The 25,667-nt window shown below is 37.9% G+C and overlaps 1 long non-coding RNA gene across 2 annotated transcripts; it reads right to left on the bottom strand.

Annotated features, from left to right (window-relative positions):
- Positions 1-422: 422 nt before the first annotated feature.
- Positions 423-25,181, bottom strand: LOC145989997 (uncharacterized). 2 transcript variants are annotated; one of them, XR_014441912.1, is made up of 3 exons: positions 25,036-25,181; positions 14,496-14,705; positions 423-5,056 (listed from the first exon to the last, which is right to left on the bottom strand). It is a non-coding gene; the product is annotated as an uncharacterized LOC145989997 (long non-coding RNA). The 2 variants fall into 2 exon arrangements; XR_014441913.1 differs by lacking the exon at positions 25,036-25,181 and adding an exon at positions 24,647-24,697.
- Positions 25,182-25,667: the final 486 nt, after the last annotated feature.

Raw genomic sequence — 25,667 nt, 5'->3', positions numbered from 1 at the left:
ACCATATATTTTTTTTAGGTTATGGTTGCTATGTGACAACACTGCTTCAGTAGTATTCACCAGCTGTAGTCACAAGTGTAGTCATGCAGCAAAGCACAGTGGAACATTGTGTGCATGTCTAAAGATGTATCATGGTAATTCGTATTCTGCAAAAATACACAATTCTTTTGGTCTGCATAAATGTCTGACACAGAAAACGAAAAATTACACTATTTGATGGCACTGGATCATTTTCTGTGGGGCTACATGAAAGGTATGCTGTACGGCAACAGGAGTCTGACCAACCTCTGATACACTCGAATGAGATCAATGTGTCATCAGTGAAATTGAGCCACAACGATGTTATAAAAAAAAAAAAAAAAAGAAATATAGACAAAAGAGTTACTTCATCCTAATGGAAACATGGTCGTCATTTTTCTCATATCAAACTGTTCTCTCCCCACAAAACATCTTGTAGCTGTTATTTAAAAATGTTATGTTTGTAAAATATATCTGTATGAGATTATAATTCGCACCTCCTTATACTTACTTTATGCTTAGTACATTTTATTTCATCTGAAATTTACAATGAGAGTGAGAATATGCAATAAATATGCTTTTTTGGAATACATGTTTTAAGTCATGTTACATATTTTATAGGACAATCCTACATAAAAATCTGGGCTCTAATTTAACATTTATAACCTTAACTGCAGAGAAATGCAATTTTACAAGAATTGTGTTTTGGTAGACATGAGATACCTGAAACTTGTACAAACCACAACAAAGGTGAAAACAGTGTATGCGTACCACACAATGATGGAAAAAAAGTAAAAATTGCAATACATTAGTATACAAAGTACTAATCCGAAATATCTTTCATTCTGCCCCATATTCCACAACTACAAACTTCAGAAATGAAATACAATACAACAGGGAACCACAAATAGTATATTGCACCAAAAAGTATGTCTCTACACAATCTCTTGATATTTTGGTGACATTTAGACTTCCGTAAATTGTAAAGTATGCAACTGTTACAAGTTACAAGTACCAATTTTTTAAAGTTTCAAACGCAGCATTGAAATGTAAGATATAACTATGAATGTCCAGGTTTCTTTTTATTATTGAATTTTGTTCTGAGGTGGAAACAGCTGAGCACGTGACCACACTATTTTTTTTTTTTTTTTTTTTTGCACTCCCCATGTGGTAGCTTTCTTACCAAGTTTAATGCTAAAAAAGTTTCTGAATAAAGATTGTGTAGTACTTCGAATATAACATTCAAAAGCTTTACAAATCCTCAATTATGGTCAGTACATTATGACATTATGAATCAATATAATAATACAAATAGAGAAAATATTCGAAGGTTAGAAACATGGAACATAACTGATTTATAACTCACATTCCCATTCTACATGTTTCGGCTCATTTGTAGCAAGAATACACTAGTTTTAAATAGATGGATATAATAATAGCACCACAAAAACATGTGTAATTCTACTATCAGTCACATCCTTCTGGCATACAATGAATGTTTGTTTTCTTCCAATTACATTTATCAAATCAGGATCAAAATGATGGAACAAAATTATACGAGAAAAACTTGAAATTAATGCTGGTGAAGACTACAGCATAATTGCAACATAGTTGTGTAAATGTAGAATACATATGTAAAAACAAAGTGGAGTTATGCAACCATTTAAATCTTTACAGAATGTTCATGTAATCAATTCATAACAGAATTAATCGCAATGCAAGTAGAGATGCATGTATACTGGCTAATTAATTATTTCCTCAACATTTTAACGCATGCACAGTGAGTTTACAACAGAAAACAAGAAGTCATCACATAATAATAACAACCCGTTGCACTGAGGGCCAGGCCTACCTATCGACCTCACTCCTGCATTCCTCCGCAGAGGTGAGCATCATCAACCAGTTATGGAGCGAAATCTCAGGAGAAAAGTTGTTATGCTTCCCCACAGGAGAATTGAACCAGTGTGTTCCTTACATTAGGCCGAGCTCAAAGCTTGACGCTTTAAGACTGCATTGCAATGGTGCAGCACTAATCATATAACACGTAACCCTTAACGGATTCATTGATAGTTCAAAAAATGTATATTTGTATGCACAATATTTTGAAAAACTAAGTATTGCAGTAGGTCCTCGATTTTACGTTTTTCAGGGAACCACACTGAAATAACTTAAAATGCAAGAAAACGTAAAATTGAGATTAATTTCATAAAATTTTGCTATGTTAGCATCATCAAGATTGAGTGTATAATGCGGGAAAATTTACAATCCAACAACGTAAAACCGGGGTTTCACTGTATATGATTGATTCGACTTTTCTCTTGAAAAAGTACTGTTTGTATGTGTAAGTAAAAAGAAAAATAAATTATTAGCCACTACTATTATTACTGTGATTAATTCTGTTATACAACCACTTACGATTTCATTCATTAACAAAAACTACACACATTGCAACCAGATATGTACATTTCTATCAAATACATATAACATGAAAGTTGCTTCAAACAATATAATAATATTAATATCCATTAATTGCAGTAACAGTTTCAGATTTAGCTCCTCAGCATATTTTACATGCATTCACACAACGGATAAACATTAAGTACAATATACAGAGAAGCATATATTTTTATGTAAAATACGCAAAATGTTGGAAGACACAATCTCTAAGTACAATAAGAAAACGACTGCTGCATATTGCACATGTATTGAACAATACCTCCTAGAAAATTAACTATTTACATTGTTAATTCAATGTTGGAAATACACAAAAAGTTATGAAAAAACCCAACAGAAATATAGGATGAATACTAATCTGTTTACTTTGTGGAATGTTGTCATATTGTTACCATACCTCTTGTCAATTGCTGATTGGAGTATAATGATACTTAAACAAATTTAGACCAAACGTCCATCGATTTGTGGAACTGATTCTGTATATCAGGAAAAGCATACCATATTTACACGTGTATAATGTCCCTGAACGTACAATGGGCAGTACAACTCAGGTTCAAGAAAAGGCTTTCTTAGTTGTCAGTCGTAACGCTGGTGCTATGCCAATCAAGAGCGAATTACATCATACCTATTCAATGAGTCACCTGTTGCTATTTAGACTAAGATGAGGTGTATACAATGAGTCACTAATCCACTTCAGCTCCCCCCTTTCCCACCACTGTGTTTAGCGCAAGATCAAAATTATGTTACGGATTTGCAGCACTCAGGAAGTTATTTCCTATTATTTCTTGCCCAACAAATACCACTGATAACACATCCCGTGTGATGGGAGGTGCCCAGGAAGTTATTTTCTATTATTTCTTGTCCAACAAATACTGATGATACCCATCTCGTGAGACGGGAGGTGCATGCTCGAATTCTACCAGAACAGTGTTGTAAAACGTTCCGTTACAAAGTGAAAAATCAAAGGAAATGGCCACTTCACTTTTATAGTGTTTCTTTAAACAATATTATTACTTAAGAAATTCAACCTGATAATTTGTATTTGCGCCTGTTTATAATGTACATGTTATATGCAGTGACATAGTGTAAACATGTGTGGTTTCATGTTGGCTGTCCAAATTATTACACAGTTTTTGGGGCAAAAATTTTGGAAAAAGCGTGCATTATACATGAGTAAATATGGTATGTAGTCATGGACACTTCTGAGTTGTAACGATTCCATTGAAAGTTTTTGGGAATGCTACACGCCAGAAGTACCCACGACTACACATTACATTTTTCGTATTCTAGCATTTTTTGTAATAAAAAAAAAGTTGTTCTTTTTTTAGTTGGGGCACTGAACTAGTTGCTTGGATTCTCCCATCTGTAAATGCTATCAACTTCTCTGCAAGAAAATTCTATTAAAAAAGCAAAGAAGATATCATGGTGATTACTCACAATCTACAACTGTCATTATCTACAGCACTGCAAAAATATTCCTATCTAGGGTCTGCATGTAATTCCGCCCACTATTATTTAATGTATCGTTTTCTGTCAAAACTGCAGCCACAAGTTCAACAAGTACCGTATGGTGCATTATCTACATTTCTTTCTCTAAGGTACTGAATATGCATTAAAGTATTTCAAGAGACTAATTATTCTCGCAATTTCCAACAACCATTATATATTCATGACTGAGCAACTAGTCAACTAGGAATTACAACCATATATGAAAATGGCTGGTTCAAGCAGTATATACATTATATGTCAACTACTAACATTTTCAATTAAGTTCAAAAAATATGTATAAACGAATCAAAATAAAGAAAACTGGTTTAGATCCATTCATAAGTAATTAAATATGATTTTTCAGTCTTAAAATTAAACATTACTCTCTTTCACTACCATTTGGCACCTTTAGCAAGCTAATGAAATAATCATTTTACAATAAACAATATTAGACCAAATGGGAAAAAAGTTCAGACCATCAGAACGATAACAAAGAAAATAGAAAAACTAATAACGTGCTGTTATAAATTCTACAAGATTAAACTTTCTCGCCATTGTTCATTCAACAAATATGTAATATTAACATAAAATAAACATCTAACTTTACTAAGATTATATACATATGTGTATAAATATAGAATTGTTACTCTAACTTGTGGACAATTTTTCTCTCTCACATTAATCTTTGCTGATAACATGACCATCAGATGCAATATGATTATTGAAAACTCTCGTAACAAGTACATGGGCTACAAAAAATAATTTCCTAAACATATCATTACTTCAGTGTTCCAGGACAGATTTTCATAGTTTCAAAAAAATAACTCATAAACAAGTAACTCTCACAACCATCATTCTATTAACAATCATGTAAAATGGTTATATAAAATCAGCATTAACATAAAGTTCGGAAAGAAATGTTCATTGAAAATCTATATTCTATGAAGCGTTAGTGTCACCTCGTTAACCTCACTTTTGGTTCAGAGTTGTTGACAAAAACATGCTCTCGTAATACTTTGTTAAGAGTCTGTACACGATCTCCTGCCTCATCTGCCATCCCCTCCACTTCCTTCAGGTAGTCAAACACCTCCTCCAACTGTAGGGAGAAGAGTTGGAAAATTTCATTAACATCACTCAATTGTCGGTGGGAATTTTTGGGACAGAATCAGGAAGGGAAATGTTGAAGATTACCTGGCACTGTGAAAATATTTCTACTCTCTTTTTCTCTATAAAGCAGAGGCGTGACATGCATGTAACCGGTGTTACCACAGGTAAAAAAAAAATTTCAATAAAATAACAACATTGTTAAATACGTTAACCAACAGCGTTGCAGTCGAGTGTATATTGCAGAGGACATATTTTCTGCAGCCGACAGAAGAGAAGAGGCAGGCCATTTCGTTACCCTCAAGAGGTAACAAGAGGAAAGTGCACCAATGCAAGGGAAGAGCGGGGAAATACTTAGAGGCAAGTGTGCTATGGGGTTATTCATATGTCTGTTTAAGGGCCCAGTTGCCGGTCCAGCCTACCGGATCAGCAAGTGATGTCACATTGGATTTCCAGAAAAGAGCTAAATCCCGCCTAAAATGGGGATACTATTTCTATGAAGCAACAAGAGCTAGACTGCAACATCAAAGCTAATTTTAACTACAACTGAGACCATTTACTTAATAGATGAAAAGATAAGTACTTGATGCGATTCGTGATTTGGACAAACCTTGCTCAAAAAAACTAAGTTGGCAACAGTAGTACATACAGCTGGACTTCTCTTCCACCGCTGGAGGAGGGGAATTCTTCGTCTGCTCACCGCACAAAAGTCAAACTGACCTGAATACGTGGTTCTTCTCCCCCTTTCCACCCCTTTGCAAAGAAACGGAGATGGTTGACAAGGCTCGACCACTATTCGCTGGATTTTCGCGGTAACTCTCTCATGAGTTGCAGTTCTTTCTAGGAGTGATTGTGGCTAAATCACTGAGCGGATTGAAAATAAAAGAACGAAATGAACAAAAATCTAGATCAAAGGCATATTTTTTGGGGGGTAAAGGGGGGGGGGCAGGGTAGGGTGGAGATGATAAACGCCTGATGGCCGGTAACACTTTTGAAAAAGTCACGCCACGTCACTGCTATAAAGTATGCTGCATTTCAGTAATGGAAAAATGTTATTTCTACGAAATTTTGGACAACTTCCAGTGCATCAATGTTGGTTGGTTTAAATCAGGTGTAATCATTTAATTGTGTTTATTAAGGTATTACAGTATTGGCCATATTATTGGACTCGTTAGTTGAAAAAATGAAACACAGATTAACTCACTTGATGTAGAGAAATTTGACAGATTTAATGTTTTGTAATACACATTGCGTTGTTATACACACTGCAAGTACTGTCAGTACTTTGTATGACCATCTTTGGCTCTTTTTGAGCACACTTTAATAATTGTTTATGTACTATTCCTTTCCACTCTTTTTTCTAAACTTCTAACCACGTGTTTTATGAAATTACGTGGTGCTCCAAAGATACAAATAAAGTGGCCCCTTACAACAACCAGAATTAATATTACTTCCTTTGTTATAACCAAAAAATAGCATAAATAACACGGTAAAAATGTATGTATTGTTCCAGGTATTTTTCCGAATATGCAAAGAATCGTGCTGCCACCTATAATTGTGATACAGTAACAGAAAGGATTATGGGAAACAAGATTATATCGAAGCAGACAAACAGTTTAATCCCATAAAAAGTTATAACAATCGTCAAATATATTTAGTTAGAACACTTTAAAAACAAAGAAATGTTTTTTTTTTTTCAATGAGTCCAACCACACATTTCAATGGCGCCAGACAGTTAGTAACATTTACATCGGCTCTGTGTTTTACGTTATTTTTTGCTGGATATTAGGTAGCTGGACTTTTGTTCACATAAATAAAAGTTGTATAAGTGTGTATAGAACACCAAAATACGGTCATCCATTGGTAGAAGGATATAATCGAAGAAGAGAAGTGACAAGTTAGCCCGTTTTCCATCACAGACAGATCCTCCCGCTCGCTTTCGAAATCAGGCGTACCAACTCAACATGCCACGCACCACCGGAAAGGACCAGGGACTCAGCGATCGCCTCAACAACTTTGAAAAGGAAGTACGGGACGAGTTAGCCTCCTTCAAGGTAGCAATGGAGAGTGAATTGTGAGTAATCTCCAGAACTCAGAAGCCATAAACAAACTACCGGCAGCCCTTGCCAAGATGGAAGCCAGAATCGAGGAGAAGTTTAGGCAACAAAGAGAAGAACTGGCCTCGTTGCGGGATAGAATTGTACAAAATGAAGATAAGATCGACGCCATGGAACAATATTCACGAAGAGAATGTCTGCTGATCCATGGAATTCAAGAGAAAATGAAGGAGAACGTAGAAGAAAAGGTGCTTTTACGTTCTGCAGAAAATGCTACAGCTGGACGTGAAAAGCGAGGACATTGCCCGATGCCATCTGTAGCGATGATAAACTCCTCTTTATCTATTTCCACATTGAGGAAGGTGGATAAGAAAGAGGAAAACGGAGAAGTAAAAAGCAATGTGCTTAATCTAACTAATAAGGAATTACACCCGGATTTGAATATCATTATGGAAAAAGGCCAAACGTTCACGATAGGAAATGTAGAAATAGATAAAGAGGAGTTTATCATCGCTACAGAAAGGATAGGGGCTATCCTAGATAATAGGGATGATAAGAGGGAAGTAAGGAGTAAGATACACGATATTATAGAACAACAAATCCGGAAAGAGAATGAAAAAGGGTTTGATAAAAGTGGAGGAAAGATCAGTAAAGGATATAGAAAGAGATTAGACAATGTCAAAAAATGGGCCAAAAAGAACGACATATTTATAATAGAATCGGATAAAGAAAATTGGATGGTCGTCATAAGTAAAGAAGACTATAGGAGTAAACTAGAAGAGTGTTTTATAGGCACTGACTACATAGAGATAGGCAAAGACCCCACTAATAAAATTACGAGAGATACAAAAAGAGAGATTGAAATAAGCATAACATTAAGTAGGAGCGAGAAGAAAAGGCTAACTGAAGATTGTAAGAAAGGAACTATCCCTGTGGCATTCGGCATTCCTAAAATGCATAAAGAAGACATCCCTCTTAGGCCAAATATACCCACGTATTCCCACCCAGGTTACGGGATAGCCAAGATGTTGGTAGGAAGAATTAATGAAGTAAGGAAAAGCACGGCTTTCAGCATGCTGAACGCTTGGGAAGTTAAGGGGGAAATCGAAAACATTGAAATTGAAGATGATGACAGAATAGCTAGTTTTGATATAGTCAACCTTTACCCCAGCGTACCGCGAGTAAAAGCCGTTGATTGCTTGCATAGATAGCTAATGGGAAATGGTACAGATGTAATAACCACGTGGGAGTACGTGAGGTGGTTTAACATAAGTACAGGTTACAATTATTTTTACTGTAATGATAAAATCTTTATGCAAAAGGAAGGTCTAGCCATGGGGAATCCCGTTTCTTGGATAGTTTCAAGTATCTTCATATACTATATTGAGAATGCAGCTTTAAGTGCATTAAGTAATGGAGTCAAGTAGTATGGGAGATATGGAGATGACATTTTAATGATTGGGAAAGAAAAGGTGCTGGATAACTTGTACGCGAACCTAGAAGTACAAGAAGCAAGAATTAAGTTCACGAGGGAGGATATGAAAGATAATACGATTAGTTTCTTAGATATGGAGATCATAAGACAGGAAGGAAAATTAAAACGGGTGTCTTCCATAAGCCCTTAGCAGGAGATAAGTACATAAATAAGGAATCATCACACACTATGAGGACAAAATACACTGCTCTCCATAAATTAAGCAACAAATGGTGACCTCTTCCGTGCACGCGCGTCTTCGACTCCAATACCTGGTACGCCATAAATCCGTGCGAGGGCACGATGATCGCACTTTATGACTCACCTGTTTTCCCTAACGCATTCGTTGCTTTCTTTCAGCATGCCCACCACTCTTCTTCTCTTTTCTCCAACTGTTTTCTCTTTTACCTCACATTTTGTTGTTGTTGCTTAATTTCTGGAGGGCAGTGTATAATGTCTTCTTAAATTTCTTCATCCGAGCCTTAAGATTATGTAATTGTAAAACGATGCTGGAAAAAGAAATAACATGGATTTTTGGAATTGGTAGAAAGAATGGGTATAAAAATGAAGAAACGAGGAAGAATTTGAGTAGGGTGAGGAAGATATGCTCCAAGGACGATAATAAAGATAGTAAAAACAAGGGAGAGAAGAAAGTGGAGGAAATATAAATGAGACATTAGGGGAATGTAAATATGTGGCTATCCCGTATTTTAGGGGAGTATCTGAAAAAGTGGAAAGAGTAACAAAAGCGTATAGAATTAAGTGTGGGATGAAAGCCCCTAAATGTTTGGAGAAACATTTTATGAGTTACAAAAGAGAAGGACTGAGAAAGGGTGATAATGTAGAGGGAAAGAAGGGTGTATACAGAATCAAATGTCAATAAGGAAAATGTAGGGCAAACTGGTAGGAGTATAGGGGTCTGATGGAAAGAACACGATAAGGATATTAAAGATGGAAACCCCCGTACAGGATTATTGGAAGAGGAACATGAGATAGTCACACGGGAAGTTATACGTGAGGAACACAAATTATTAAGTAGAAATGTTTATGAGGCCTCATTTATATGTAAAAATAGAGAGAACAAGCTGAATAGAGAAGATGGGAATATTGATTAAATATGGCGAGGAATGTTGAAAAAATGGGAAAAACGTGAATATAAAGAAATCGGATTCAAGGTTAACCTTTAGTCGGCCAATGGCCCACCAGTGGACCATCGAAAATATAGGCGTAGCCTGTCGATGGTCCACTGGTGGACCATCATGCTGATTAAAAAGTTCATGTGCTTTTAGGACCTTCACACTTTTATGTGAGGTTGTAAACGCTGACAGATGTTGAGATAGAACTTTGAAATGTCATGTGGAAGAAAATCCACCCACCCAGAACCCACTCCCCTCCCCCTGACTCCAAAGTTACGTAGGGAAGCTGGCGCGAATTTTATATTTGTACACTTTTTTGACAAAAAAATGTTATAACTCGTAGACTATTTGACCAATCTACTTCGGGTAACTTTTGTCTTTCAGCTAGAACATCAGGGCATGCAACTGTGCAGAAATCAAAACGACAAAGCAAATAAGAGGGGTTGGGTGGCCGCGGCCCTAACTTTCAATGAAAAAAAATCATAAAAATGGGGAGTTTGCCCCCTCTTCCCCCACTATTTTTGGAAAGGGAGGCGTACCTTAGCCTTATTTTCAAAGAATGGTCCTTTCTCAACCGAATGAAAGTCATTTCATGTTCCTGGGTTCATTACATTACAGAATATGTGAAAAAACTCCCCATTTCATGATATTTTTCATAGAAAGTTGGGGGCTGCAGCCCACCCAACCCCTCTTATTGGCTTCGGCATTTTGATTCCTGCACGGTTGCATGCCCTGACGTTCTAGCTGAAAAACAAAAGTTACCTGAAGTAGATTGATCAAATAGTCTCCGAGATATAACGTTTTTCTGAAATAAGTGTAAAATTTGAAAATTGCCCTCAAAGGCGGCAGCCAGAGAGTAGGGATGGCCAGATCCGGATCCTGGCGGATCCGAAATCCGGATCCGGATCCTAAAATTTTTCGGATCCGGAATTTTCAGATCCGGTACTTTCGGATCCGGATCCAGAACTTTCGGATCCGGATTCAGAATTTTCGGATCCGGATCCGTTTTGCCATCCCACATGCGCTTCTTTGGAAAGTAAGAATGTACTCATAACATATTGTTACCTGCTAATATAGATATATATATATATATAATATACATACACACACATATATATAGTGTGTGTGTGTGCGCGTGCACGATTTGTAATTAATTAATACACTTACAAGGGAGGTCTAAGTCTCCCCCTCCGATTTCCATGAAACTTGCAGGGGCAGGGCCCAAATAAAAAAATACTTTTTTTTTGTTTCGGCAAAAAATTTGTTCTAGGGGGCAACCACCTCTCAAATGTCATGATGAGGACAAATTGAACTGGGGATCTGACCCCTGTGTTCCCCTCCGATTTCCATGAAACGTGGCAGGTGTATAGTAGGGATGGCCAGATCCGGATCCTAGCGGATCCGAAATCTAGATCCAGAACTTTTTTATTTTAATTTGTAGAACTGTAACTGTAGAACAATTGTATAATTTTTGTATAATTCATCCTGGAATGGAATGTCTCACAATTATGTGTGTTTTCATTTCCCCCCCCCCTCAAATGTCAAGATGAGGAGAAATTGAAGTGGGGATCTGACCCCGAAACCATGTAAATATGGCATAGGAAGAAACAGGGGACATACGGCCTCTCTATACACCTGTCAAATTTCATGAGAATCGGAAGGGGACACAGGGGTCAGATGATCCTCACGTCAATTTGTCCTCATCGTGACATTTGAGGCGGGTTTTGCCCCCTAAAACAGTTTTTTAGCTGAAACAAGAAAACACGTATTTCTTCATTTGGGCCCGTTTATACTTACACCTGCCAAGTTTCATGGAAATCGGAGGGGGAACATAAGTCAAATGCCCACTTAAATTTGTCCTCATATTGACATTTGAGGGGGGGGGGGGGTTGCCCCATAAAACAGTTTTTTTAGCCGAAACAAAAAAAAACACGTATTTCTTCATTTGGGCCCGTTTATACACACACCTGCCAAGTATCATGGAAATCGGAGGGGGACACAGGGGTCAGATCCTCACTTCAATTTGTCCTCATCTTGACATTTGAGGGGTTTTTGCCCCCTAATTTCTTCATTTGGGCCCGTTTATACACACACCTGCCAAGTATCATGGAAATCGGATAGGAGGAACAGGGGTCAGATCCTCACTTCAATTTGTCCTCATCTTGACATTTGAGGGGGTTTTGACCCCTAAAACTGTTTTTTAGCTGAAACAAAAACACACGTATTTCTTCCATTGGGCCCCACTATACACCTGCCAAGTATCATGGAAATCGGAGGGGGACGCAGGGGTCAGATCCTCACTTCAATTTGTCTTCATCTTGACATTTGAGGGGGTTTTGCCCCCTAAAACCGTTTTTTAGCTGAAACAAAAATCACGTAATTCTTCCTTTTGGCCCCACTATACTGCCAAGTTTCATGGAAATCGGAGGGGGATACTTAAATAACCTCCCTTGTTAGTCTTACACTTTGTAATTATTTAACACTGCATATATTATAATGTTTTATTTTAATATGTAGAACTGTAACTGTAGAACAATTGTATAATTTTTGTATAACATTTCTATCTTGTTATATGTGTTGAAGGTTTCATCCTGGAATGGAATGTCTCACATTTATGCGTGTTTTCATTTCCAATACATTCGAATGAATACATATTCATTTCAATGGCATTTACAAACTCACCTCTGACATGTGTGCACGAGTGTGTTAGCCGATGCGTAGCAAAGTATTTTAGGAACAACACTTGAAAAAAAATTCTTGTAGGACTAACGAAAATTGCTTTGTAATCGAAGATCATAATACCTTTTAAGGTGTGGTAATATTATAATGGGATTGAGATACGAAACTCTTGGATCCGGATCCAGATCCGAAACTTTCAGACTCGGATCCGGATCCAGATCCGAAACTTTCAGAACCGGATCCGGAACTCTCGGATCCGGATCCAGATCCGAAACTGTCAGACCCGGATCCGGAACTCTAGGATCCGGAACCAGATCCGTAACTTTTGGATCCGGATCCGTTTGGCCATCCCTACCAGAGAGAAGCTACTTTCGAAAACCCGCTCGGCGGTCTAAAGGTTAACCCAGACATTGAACGGGAGGCAAGCATCATATGCGACTTCTCCTTTGAAATTACGTAATGGAAGGGGAAGTTAGGGGAAGGTAGAAAATTGACTCACCCGCAACCTCGCGCATTTCAGTACATACCAGTTCCAGTCAACATGTGAATTGTGATCGGATAGTAACACGGGTTTTAAGTTTTTATATGAGTTTTAAGGGATTTTAAAAAGTGGGAATAGTCCTGTTTTAGTCATTTGTTATCCTAGCATTCAACCTGTCCATGTAAAAATCCATATCCTTTCTAAATGACGAAGCTTTGTGGATTTTCATAAAGCCAACTTCTTGACCTGAAGAAGGGGGCAGTTGCTACTGAAACGTCTTTGACAAGTATATACTCACTGTATGTAAGTAAATAACAAATTTTGATTTTATGCTTATATATGATAGTGAGTAAGTCACATGCATCCAAAATATGAATTATATTATATATACTTATATTTTCTTACGTAGCTCATGACAAGGGTTAGGTGGTAGAGCAGCCAACGGCTGACCCTCACTCGCTAAATTAAGGAATTATTATTATTATAATTTGCACAATACTGTAGATACTCTAACATTTTCAAAGAAAAAGCATGGGAACAAAATATATGTACTGATGGAGTGAAGTTCATACAATAGGAAAATGTGTTATGTAAACTGTAAACACATTAACTTTTCATTGCTTTAAAACTCAACAATTTTTACAGGCAAACATAACAAATATTTTATGCAGAATATTATACAAATACTAATCATGTTAAACTGTAAACAATGTCACTATCATTACGCTCTAAATAACCATGGCAGCTGATATATACTTTGATAGATATCCCTTGCCACTTGTCGTTATTGAATATTTGCTGGTTGTCTATTTCGACAGATGGTCTAATTAGGATAATACGTGCAGGTTAAAAGAGGCGGACGTGCACATGCAATCAGGTGAAATAACAAATCACAATCAGGAAATTCCCAATATATGGGATAATCAAAGGGTTCCCTCATCAAAAGGGAGTTAACTTATAATATTACTCGTAGATCGAGAAAACCAATAACTTCTACGAAACTGTACAGGCAGTCTTTTGCCATGAGCAGTTCTTTTGATTTGCAGCATAGCATTCTATCTATATGCTACAGAAAGGAAAGGTTGATCAGAAAACACCTTGTGTACGCAAAACTGTCCCTCATAGCCTTAAAACTGCATGAAAGGAAACAACATGGGTAACAATATGCGCTCAGTTCAACTCCTGGAAGCCAAATGCAGTAGCTTGGCTTCTCTACCTGTAGCTCTTCAGTCTCGTAATGGCAAAGCTTGCAGCCCAAGCAGCAATGTCACGGTTGACATGGCAATCAATGTAACACAGCTAACTTTGTGTGCATAGATATCGCTTTCCCAACTAGAGCTCGGTGTGGTAAAAGCAGTTTTCAAGAGCACGTGCCATTTAAAAGACTACAATGAATAAATACGTCTCTTTCCATTTAAAAGACTACAATGAATAAATACGTCTCTTTTAATACTAGGCTAATATATGTGTTACCAATAATTTAATAAAAGCTATTTGTGCAGCTAGTTTGTAATAAATTTGTTATTTTTGAAGTAATGAAAGCCAGTCTAATGTCTATTATTACAAGATTATGGAAATTTCAAATGGGCACAGGGAACACTTACATATTCCTTGTAGGACTGAAGGCGGTACAACTTTTGATTTCCATCGTACAGCTTCTTCATTTGCTGTATAACAAACAGGACGAGAAGAAGACCTCCAACATATAATGTCACAGAGAGTATACTGGGCCACCGACGACGAACAAACATTCTGCCCACATAGCCACATCTTTTGACAATGTGTACTGCAACTCATTCTACTCAAGCCTTATACTGAAAAACAAGAGATATACCAAATGAGATTTCAAACACAACTCTTATTCAAAAGTATAAATGGTATTTCAGAACAAGGTGATTTGATTTAAATCGGCTGACTAAAAGAAAAAGAAAAATCACTGATTTAAATCACTTCAAAGAAATTAGTAGATATCAGAATCAATTTTGGTGACAGTACATAATCTCGTAATGATTGAATGGTGTTTATTAGGCTCTAAGAAATAAAAAGAAACAAAATATATGTAGTGATTGCGTAAAGCTCATATGAAAGGAAATGTAACATGTAAACAGTAAACACACTTTAATTTCTCTTGATTTAAAATTCAATGTATTTTATAGGCAAAAGTAGCAAACATTTAGTGTAAAATAATATACAAAATACTAGGGTTGAGCCGATAACAACGTATGATACCAGCGGTATCGGCATCGGTGAGTATCAGTTGATTTTCTTTTACCGATACCAAAGATTTTCAGTGGCTAGAAGAGCGGGCAAAGGCACCAACTCGTCTCAACATTTGTACTTTTTAAAAGTTCCTTCACCCATCCTTGTGACCGATTGGGAGACCAGCACAGGAAGTTCCATAGATTTTCCTAGAAACACTGGATCATAAACCCCCACCCTCCTGGGAAGCAGATGGTAAGATCAGAGGCATGGGTAAGTGAAAGCTGAACCCAAATGTGACCATGAAGGCATGTAACGCTTTGGGATATAAACTATTCCTTGCCAATTCTTGCTTGAAGCTCATGGTGGTAAGATAGATGGATGTTTTTAACCCCCACCCCGCTGCACTAATGCCGGGCCAGGTAGATGCGGAGCTCTTGGAAAAGGGGGATGAAGGTCACTGTGAAATTAGCTTTGTATTATCTATGTTCAAGCACAAAGGGGAATCAGCAATTTATACTTATCCTCTTCACTTCTGTCTTTCGTCTGACTGTCGGTATCTGCCAATGATGACTATTTATTTCCGCCAAAAACCAGCCTTCGTGGCAGACTGGTTAGCACATCACGCAACGATGCCAGGGTTCAAATCCCGGCCTGGGCATGGATGTTTGGGAGTGTCCATTCATCAATTTCATTACTCATCCCCATCTTCGCAAATTAGCCAAAAGAAGCACAAAAAGCGAAGTAAAATAAAGCAAATCAATCAAATAATTTTTTGCTGAGATTAGATTGAAAACGTACAGCTTTGAATGATAAGCTAATCGGGAATGGACCTAAATTTTAAAGTGGGACCCGTACCACTATGTGCCCTCACTGAGTATCGAACCCGGGATCTATTGATTACAAGGCAACGGCGACACCATCGGAGAGGCCCCTCTAAAGATTTATGTACACCACTACTTACAATAATGCACATAAAATATTTATGAGGAACTTTACTTTTCATCAATGGAGCTACCATCATTCCTTTTGTTATTCAATAAATATTCAATTTATTTACTTCTTTGACATACATTTCCTTGTCCTGACTGTTGTTTTTACACAAATTTTAGCGGTCTTAACTGCACGTAAGCCATATTATGAACATTTGCAGTTTTATCTCTAATCTTATAGCATCATTTTACTATTTATGTAATAACAATATTCTTTATTCAAGATAGAAAAAACAAAATAAGTATTAACATTGTCTTTCCTCCGTTTCTTAGTCTGTGGTTACGTACAACAATACTCCGTACGCAACAGAGAAATTAAGTACTAATTAATTAATTTTCATACTATTACAAATAATTATATTAACATATTAAAAACAATTTCATTATTATATTACTGAGACACTGGGCTCGGACTGGATCCCCAAATTATTTCTAAATACGTGGCAAGTGATGTGACGAGTTAGTATCACTCGGTAACTAGCCTTCGTTATTTTGTACTGGAATTATACAAGTATCGGCATCGGTCATGGTATCGGCTCAGCTCTACGAAATACTAATCATGTTAAACTGTAAATAAACATGGCAGCTGATATTTTGCGAACTATCATTAAATAATCGCCAAAATTCAGCTACAAAGAATATAAAAAATATTTAAAGTTAAAATTATATAGTACGTCCAGAATTTTATTTTCACTGGAAGAAGTGATTGTTTGATTTGGTTTTTGAAGTCCACTTTATGCACAGTAAGGCTAATCGGGACTGGACCACAGTTTAAAGTGGGATCCGAAACACTGTGTGCCTCCACTGGGTATCGAACCCAGGACCCCTTGATTAGAAGGCGACGACGCTACCACTGCGCCATTGGGGAGGCCCTTTTCACTGGAAGAAAAGTTAATGAAATTATTATAGTTTCATTAACACACTCAACAAACATTCCACAGTAGGTTCATATATATAGTATCAGAAACAGGGGTGTACTACAATGATTTACACTTTATTTTTTTTTCTGGCCCATTGAGAAGTGAGGACTGGCATATGAAGCTACTAGTCTAATCTACCGATTGCAGGCAGCAGTGCCCAAAAAGAATTCCCCGTGTCCACACAGCAGCACATTCCGTGCATCATTGTCAGCGTTGGACAAGTTGGTTTCTATGGAGAAAGGGTGTGACCACAGCAGAGATTTACAGACGATTGGTGGCAGCGTGTGGTGAACATGCACCTTCAAGAAAAAAAAACGTTTACAATTGGGTGGAAGGCTGGAGAACAGGATGCACGTTAAGAGAAAAAGGGACAAGTTCTGGAAGGAAAGTTACTGTGACAACACCAACAAACATTACACGGGTCTTTTGGGATACAGAGGGCATCATCCTCATTGACTGGCTGGAACCAGGATTGACTATTAACAGTACTGCATACGTGGTGACCCTTCGTAAGATGTGTCGGGCAATTCAGAAGAAACAACCAGGAAACTGGGAAAAAGGAGTGCTCCACAACACGACAATACACGTCCCCACACCAGTCGGGAATCAACCACGGCTATTGCTGAAATGGGTTTCGGGGTCCTGCCACACCCTGCATACTCTCCGGTCATGGCCCCACTTCTTCGGAGCCATGAAAAAACCTTTCCACGGTCATCATTTTGCAGACTTTGAAGAACTGGAAACAGCTGTCCAAGTGTGGCTACGAGGTACTCCGAAAGAATGGTTCCGAGAAGGACTGCAGAAGCCGCCACATCGGTGGCACAAGTGTGACAAGTTGGAGGGGGATTATATTGAAATGGTGGACATAGCAGAGAAACTCTTAGCTTCATTCGACAGGTACAAAAAAATAAAGTGTAAATCATTATAGTATGCCCCTCATATTTTTTACTTGGATCCAAAACATTACTACTTATTTATTTTTTTTCTTTTCATAGCTACAGGTTCTCCGTGAATGAATGGTGGGGTTTGGTGAGGTGTTGTTTCATTAGGTTCAGCAACTCAAAACATTTTTCTAAGGTTAACAAACATGATTTAGTAACTAACATAAATTTTGTACAAACTTAATCACGCCAAGACAAGGCGAACACAATCAAACCATCCATGCCTTGATCAGGAATTGAACCTGTGACTTCTGGCTTTGCTGCTTTTACATAGGTTAAGTTTGTATTAATTTTATTCTCTGTTGTCTCTCAAAAGATACATAAATTTATACAGTAGTGTTTTGGACATCTGCTCCTTGCTATCGACTCACATTTGGTAATTAAAGCGTTAGTTGGGGGGACTAAATGTTGTACACTGGGCATGTCCAACGCGTCGACTGCAGGGCGTTTTTTGGTCGATCACAGTTATCTACTGTAATTATACGAATATACGTTATTTCAATTCAACGGAACAACTTAAGATGACCGGACCCCTCTCAGATTTCCTTCATATTTGCCATACTCACTAATTGGGGCCTCCTAATCATGAATCTGAAGTTAAAAGTTGTCGGAAACGTCTAGAAAATGCAAAAGAAGCTAAAATAAGTCATTAGTTTTCGGAATGGAAACCGACGAGTTTCGCGAAATGTTTTGTTTCATATGCAAATATATATATTCCTGATACTACGACGACACCAAATTTTAACTATGTTTGCCTAACCTAACTGAAACGTTATCAGTTTCATACATCGGAGACACATTTCTTTAATTTTCCACAAGAAACTACTTACGGAAATGAGTTTCTCCAAGGTTTACAACGTTCGTCGAGGTATTTTCTTTCATCGTGGAATATATTTGACCGGAAAATCATGTATTTTTCAAGAGAAATATCTCACCGATGAACAATTGACACTGCTTTCATTTGCTTGCCCTACAACAATACGTACGTTTGATGACGTAAGCGCCTGTCAGTGTTTCAAACGCCCCCCCTTTGCAGCGGTACAAGGAAGAGTATGTGTTTCTGTCACGCATCGTCACAGGGGACGAAACGTGGTGCCACCATTTTGAGCCCGAGAGCAAACGGCAAAGCCAACAATGGAAACACGTCAATTCTTCCCCGACAAAGAAATCCAAGGCTGTCCATAAGAGTTCCGGTAAGGTCATGCTGAGCTGCTTCTTCGACTGCAAGGGCCCTCTGCTTGTCGACTTCCTAGAGCGTGGAGCCACAATAATTGCGCAGCAATATGCAGACACGTTGCAGAAACTGCGACGTGCCATAAAGTCAAAATGCCCTGGAATGCTGTCGGACGGAATCATCCTTCTGCATGATAACGCCCGTCCCCATACTGCCAATCTGGTAAGGGATAAGCTTTAGACATTTGGCTGGGAAACACTCCATACAGCCCCGATATTCCCCCTTGTGACTTCCACATTTTTGGTGAGCTAAAGAAAGACATTAAGGACGTCAGTTTCATTCGGACGAGGAAGTGTAACAGTGGGTGAGGTTGTGGATCCATCAGTGACCTACCTCTTTCTACAAAACTGGAATTGATCGTCTCATCTCCCAGTGGGATAAATGTCTTAACACTTGTGGCAATTACTTTTGAATAAAACAAACTCCATTGTCACTTTGTAGCGGGTGTTCGGTTTTAATTTGATTGCCCCTCATATAATGGCTGAGTAGGTACAAATTTTTGCAAAGATTAACGATTAATAGTAGCTCACTGCCTGTTGTGACAATAAAATGTAGATTACTACTTGATTGAAGTTGAACGTTCCTATTAATGACAAATATCTCAAAAGAGATAGCAGAACGAGTTTACAATACCGGACCACTCTCAAATTTCTATGAAATTTCGCCTACTCACTAATTGTGAACTCGGTAAAAATTTACTATCCTTCGGACACCTCTATTTTTTTGGTTCCGTCAATTTTTGACATTGATACTTACGTATCTGCTTCGCGGAACATTCCTGAAGGTGTATTAACGTTGTTTTGATGAAATTAATTGCAATTTTTCACATTACCAGAACGTCTTTCTGGTAAGGTAAATGTCCCTAATTTCGACAATGTGCCTAAATTCGACAGGGTATTTGAAAAATCGTAAAAGATAAGAAAACTATGCAATGCAGAAAATCGTGCATGTATCATGCGACAGTGTACAGGTTTACCCCACGTCGTGAAAAGGGCAGTTGCACCAGATGAGACATAGCAGCAGCGCGGGAGAAATTATGACGGCACTATTTGCTAACTGCGAAAAATCGACTGATTTTTAGTGGATTTCATAAGAAGGTAAATTTTCTACGTAAGGTTTTTACCAGTTTTGTGTTGTTTCAAAACAAATTTCAATACTTTATTGTTGTTTTAGAGCTGTTTTCTGAGCTTCCTAATCTGTTGTGGCAGACAAAGGTTGTTCATGTAACAAAATAAGGGGGGTGTCGAACATATGAGCACAAAAATGGATAGTGCACCAAATTTCGACAAGTGTCGAAATTTATTCGAAAATACACAATGTTGGGTTTTGATGTGCATTGAAAGGCATGTTGTTTACCATTCATGAAAATACCAGTTTCATTGCCCTACGGCAATTGCAACATTAATCCGACAGGGGGGTGTCGAAGTTTGGTGCCGTGCATGTCGAATTTTGGGACATTCCCTGAAACGTCATTTCTGGGCTTTTTGCATACTTTTTCTCTCTTGTGTCATTGCTATTTCCATGAAATCACTCGTTCTTCCTGCGTCACTTAATGTTAGGGACCTCAACTATACAAAATTGCAATAATAATACCAAAAAATGTCACGTTATAATTAAGTGTTTATATTGGCTTAATGTGATAAACTGAACTAAAACTCCATGCAAATTAAATAGCCGAATGATGAAAATTTTGTCTTGTGTACGATTTTTTAATGTTCTTAATAATTCTGTGAAAATGTTGCAAAATTTGCCTGATTAATGATAAATATTACACAGAACTTAAATTTGGCCTCTTACAGTACACGATTTTCCTTGTTCTACGATTTTGTGAAAAATGTAGGAGTGTGTGGGACAGAATTTTTTGGGTCGGGGTGGGAAACGTTCAAAATTTCCCAAAGCTCTGGAAATCTCAAATTCTACACGTCATTTTCACTTTACGTGATTGTTTTTGCATTTCTGGTACAAAAACGAACAATTTTCGATAAGTTCTAGCCATTTACAATGCAGAAACATTGAGGAACAAAGGATGTACACCGGAGCCGCTTGATAATTAAGTTACATTAAACTCAGCCTAATTTGTTCCTTACTTTAGCTTCATTTGGCCAAGTCCAAAAAATTTCCAAGAAAGCAAAGAGAAAGACTGCCTGCTGTGATTACATCTCCTTAAATGATCAAATACTATACAAAGGAGGATTGATTTCGTGTTTTAAGTCCACTTTATGCACAGTAAGGCTAATCGGGACTGGACCTACAGCTTAAAGTGGGATCCAAACCACTATGTGCCTGCATCGGGGATCAAACCCGGGACCCCTTGATTACAAGGCGATGACGCTACCACTGCTAACAAAGGAGGAGAAAGAGCATCAAGCAGATGAGACAAAAGAACTAGAGAGCTGAAAAAACTTGCTGCACAGAACTAGAAGACAAAGAGTTTAGGCAAAAAGGGAGAGAAATGGCTTGATGTGAGTGACTCAGAATCTTCAGATGAAAGTGCATTGTCATTGAAAAAAAAGTGATTCTCACTGGCAAGAGGAGGAGTCAGATGAAATGACATTAGAGATTGTCAATGAAAGTGATGTAAAAGGGGATTTCATTTTTGTGGATTTTTTAGGGGGGAAAAGAAATGCATCAAAATTTACTTACCTCTGTGTTGTTCAGGAGATCCTGGAAGATGTAATAAAAGTGATTGGACTTAAGAGTGTTGATGTGACCAAGAAGGAATTTGTCACCAATGAAAGTAATGTTTCATTCATATCAGACCCTCAAATTATTGGTCCTGTTGAGTTGCCAGATTTGGTAATGAAGGGGGGAAAGGGTCAGATATGTTTTCAAGAAAAAAAAGTAAATGTCTAAGAGTTAGGTCTTTGATTTTGAGGACTCACACCTAACTTCAGACAGAAAGTTGTTTTGCATTTGTTTAAAATTTATGTTAATTACTTATTAGTGTTATATATAATGTTATCAATATCACAGATACCAACAGCAATTGTTCCTTAGCATCTAGGCTTGGCTAAGTAAATGTTATAGTTAGTCCTCAAATTTTTTTCCTTGATTTTGATACACCATTGGGAATCACCCTGTAAAACTATGTTTCAAAGTTGTAATATAAACACAATCAACATTTTCAGTGTTTTATTTGCTTTGATGTACCTAGCCTTTGGCATGGTAAGTAATTCATGTTAATATTTTAAATTTTGTTGAGCATAAAAGAGGGGGGTTAACAACAAATCTTTTTTTGTTCAGTTCATGCCCTGATAAATCTGTAAATTTAGTTGAATATAATGAAATGCCAATAGGAGGACATGTGCAGTTATTGGTATTATTAACATCTGCATATTTAGTGTCTGATGTTGAGATATAAGGGGGTGTCGAATTTCGGTACACAAACTGTCGAAATTAAGGACAGGGTGTCGAACTTAGGGACATATTGTAGGATTCACTTTTTGATTTTTTAATAATTATGTAACATAACTGTTGGAATGCAAAATACTTTTTGGGTTAAAGTAGAATCTTTAAACTTTCAGACAAAAAAAAAATTACTTGCATTTATGAAATACGAAAGCCACTACAAGCAATTAACTGTAAAAATTTTCCTTAACCTGTCGAACTTAGGGACGTTTACCTTAGGTGTTTTTCCTTGCCTGAGACACAATATCGCGAGTACACCTTCCCACATAATTGCGCGTCCGGCTTCTCTTTTGCCAAATTTTTGACATTCGAACTTACGTATCTGCTTCGCGGAACATTCCTGAACGTGTATTGACGTTGTTTTGATGAAAGTAAGAGCAATTTTTCACATTACGACTACCTCTTCCTCCTACCTTTCCGTTTGCCTCACACACAACACGGCGCGGACACCTTCGTAAATAATAACGCGTAGGAATGACGCATCGGCCTTGTTTTTTCTCGATTTTCAATTGTTATGCAGTGTTTCAACCTTCGGAACCCAAGAAATGCCCGTCGACAAACTTAATCAGATCTATTTACGAATATTTTTTTCGAAACCAATTTTTAACTATTGAAACCTTTGCGTGGCCCTACTAACCTATCCACGCGCCAATGGTTCGTGGGGCTAGCGCCAATGGTTTGTGGGGCTAGCGCCAATGGTTTGTGGGGCTAGCGCCAATGGTTCGTGGGGCTATCTTTTTCACTATTGAAACCTTTGCGTGGCCCTACTAACCTATCCACGCGCCAATGGTTCGTGGGGCTATCTTTTTCACTATTGAAACCTTTGCGTGGCCCTACTAACCTATCCACGCGCCAATGGTTCGTTGGGCTATCTTTTTCACTATTGAAACCTTTGCGTGGCCCTACTAACCTATCCACGTGCCAATGGTTCGTGGGGCTAGCGCCAATGGTTCGTGGGGCTAGCGCCAATGGTTCGTGGGGCTATCTTTTTCACTATTGAAACCTTTGTGTGGCCCTACTAACCTATCCACGTGCCAATGGTTCGTGGGGCTAGCGCCAATGGTTCGTGGGGCTAGCGCCAATGGTTCGTGGGGCTAGCGCCAATGGTTCGTGGGGCTAGCGCCAATGGTTCGTGGGGCTATCTTTTTCACTATTGAAACCTTTGCGTGGCCCTACTAACCTATCCACGTGCCAATGGTTCATGGGGCTAGCGCCAATGGTTCGTGGGGCTATCTTTTTAACTATTGAAACCTTTGCGTGGCCCTACTAACCTATTAACGCGCCAATGGTTCGTGGGGCTAGCGCCAATGGTTTGTCCACACCCGGCACAAACTTTACAACACACCCACCACACGTCATTCTCCAAACCCTCGATCCACAGTTCTAACTCTCGTCGCAAACGCAGGCAGTTCGAAACACTGGATATCAACAAAACACAATCACGACACGTCATGATAGTCGTCACGATGGTGTATGAAGGTGATGGTGTATGAAGGTGTACGAACTTCATGGTATACACAGATGTACGCGCCAAACGCTATCTCCGTCGGAGAATTAATTTTCAACGAACAACATGAATTTCAGCTCTGAAACATTCCCAAATCACACAAAACACCTTCCTGATGTTCGACAATGCTACAGGAACTAATTACGGTAAGTAGTTTCTTCTGTAAAAATAAATAAATGTGTCCGAAGGATAGTAAATTAGTACCAATCGCAAGTTTATTTTACAAGTTCTAAACATAAATGTACAATTTTAACAAGTGACCACCAAATATGAACTACAGATACGTCATCAGGACACCGAAATTAGTAAGTAGGCGAAATTTTATAGAAATTGGAGAGTGGTCAGGTATTGTAAACTCATGCCGAGATAGCTAATCTTTTTTCAGGGACATAGCTAGGTTGATCAGATGCTATATAAATGTCGAAATTTAGTACCAAATGTGGCTGAAGATTGAGAAAAGCTGGTGCTCTAAATCTATCTCGATTCGAATGGGTCTAAACGATAATATGGTCGCAGCTTAGAAAAAAAAATAAATCAATGTCATTAGAACTTACTACAAGCATGAACCAAAAAAAAATCTCCCACGCAAATTCATCTAGGATATTTGTTTTCCCAGCTAGAAGTCCACAACTCTTGAAATGCTGTTATATTTTGTCCAATTTGCTGTACACTAAGATTGTTCGGTACTATAGAAAACTGGATCATCCATATAGTGGCTCTGTCGAAACAAACCCAAGGAAAGTTGCCGTACGTTCTACACAGCTGGAAGGCGTTGTTATATCCATACATAAAGTTGCAATATTCTGTCAACATAAAACAAATATAGATGTGTGTGTAAATAATAACACGTTTGTCATGCGTTTCTATCCTACGTGGAAAAAGGTGATACGTACTAACATGCAGCGGATTGATATTTGTGTTCCTTTTCAAACCAAATACTTACAGTGTGATGCATCAGAATACATCAATCATAATGCATAATCACGTAAACCTACGTGAAATTACACTAACATCACAATTACACGTCGCAATTTACATTACTTCCCAGATGCTGAAGGAAATTCTTGGATTTCTAATCTTCTTCTTCCTCCTCTTCTTCTTCCCCCACAACATTTCGTTATGCTCTTCACGTATACAGCGTGTTCGCCGAGAAAAAAACATTTATGTTCTTTAATGAATTTTTAACCTGGATTTATTAAAAATATATGAAAATGCTTTTATTAACTATTACAATACACCTTGATCACGTCCAAAAGCTTACAATGGATCGATAGTAGTTGCAGGCCCGTAGCTAGAGGGGGGCCAACTAGACCCCCTGAGATCCTGCTTTGCCCTAACCTGTGAAAAAACATTATACCTGGAATTCTCACTAATCTTTACAATTATATCCTATATTGCTGTAGCAACATATCAAAGACACTTATTGATTTGGTGATTTATTAAGTTGTGTTGGATTCCGTTGGATCCCTTCCAGATTCAGACTTCGGCAAATGATTTCGCAATTTTCAATATCTAGAACAGTTGTGACATTTTGAGTAGTCTTGTATTAAAGGTGCCTAATGTGCTTGGATGTGT

This window comes from Lepisma saccharinum, chromosome 7 (assembly GCF_977018435.1).
Source record: "Lepisma saccharinum chromosome 7, izLepSacc3.1, whole genome shotgun sequence".
NCBI lineage: Eukaryota > Metazoa > Arthropoda > Insecta > Zygentoma > Lepismatidae > Lepisma > Lepisma saccharinum.
The sequence above is the reverse complement of the archived record's forward strand: the minus strand, read 5'-3'. Positions and strand labels throughout refer to the sequence as shown.